Source organism: Gymnodraco acuticeps, unplaced genomic scaffold, assembly GCF_902827175.1.
Source record: "Gymnodraco acuticeps unplaced genomic scaffold, fGymAcu1.1, whole genome shotgun sequence".
In the NCBI taxonomy this organism is placed as follows: Eukaryota; Metazoa; Chordata; class Actinopteri; order Perciformes; family Bathydraconidae; genus Gymnodraco; species Gymnodraco acuticeps.
The window spans coordinates 266,285-267,589 of NW_022992085.1; positions in this window are offsets into that span (position 1 = coordinate 266,285).

The window sequence follows — 1,305 nt, forward strand, 5'->3', positions numbered from 1 at the left end:
GCCATTTCCATGGAATCCCTCGCCATAAAAGACGATGTCGCTATACATTAACTCCTATGAAAATGTTCACAAAGTGCTCAAACTTCACATGTGTGCTAACAGTCCAGCCGTGAAGACATCTACGGACAATTTTGAGATTTCTTCAAATGCCGTTGCCATGGCAACACAATGCTCGCCATGAAAACACGGTTTTCTCATAACTTCAGTGAAAATGCTCCAAACGGCCCAAAACTTCACAGGTTTGGTAACGATGCAGCCATCAACGCAACTAAGCGTATTATGGGGTGTCATCAAATGCCGTTGGCATGGCGACAGATCATTCGCCATCAAGTTAAGGCCCTGACACACCAAGCAGTCACCAGAGAACTCGCCGACGTCCGACTGTTGCGTCGCCGTGTTCTCCTGCGTCTTGGCCATGTGTCGCACTGGAACACACCGCAAAGACTTCAGCCGAGCGTGTACGAACTGCGCATGCGTGAGTGGCAATAACTCTCCTTACCAGCAGGCGGCGGAAGTGTGTATTTGTCATTCAAAAGAGGCAACAATCGGAAGACAGAGAAGAAGAACAGACTGCGTGATATAAACAAACAACAAATAGCGTGTGCGTTCCATTTTCACTCTCGTCCATCGAAAACATGTTTCGTGCGGTACTGGAGCTATCAGCCATTGGAGTGTTGCTTGTGGAAGACATTCTCAAGCATAGCCGCGGGAAGTAGGGGTGCTGGGGGTGCTGCAGCACCCCCTGTTGGCGAGTGGTGTACATTTGAAAAACTGAGTGACCACCTAAATAAAAATGATTAAACTACATAAAATAGTTATGATTTTACTTAAAATAAAATTAGCTGTATACAGTAGCATATAATAGTCATAGTATATATTTGTATATATCAGGTGGCTTGAATTTATTTTCCAAATGAGTAAAATCCGAGTCATCTAGGTCATAGGTCTTGGGAGAGTGACGTAATTGACGCGACACACACTGCAGAGTGACAACTTTATAGAATGGCGCAAAAAAGGATTTTGGATTTTTTTCTCCAACAAACAACCCAATAAAAAGAGTGGACCACCAGCTACTCCTCAGCCCACCACCTCTACAACTAGAGTAATATATATATAAATTATCCATTATCTCATTACATTTGCGCATATTTTAACACATTTCAGGAACCGAAATCTGAACTTTGGATAAAGCCAGGTTCAAAATTCTCGTTTCATTTTGTAGTCATATTAGCATCTACTGTAAGGCTTTCACAGAAGGGATTTTGGATATCTCTCTTTATCACTCCATAAATCAGAAAATACTGT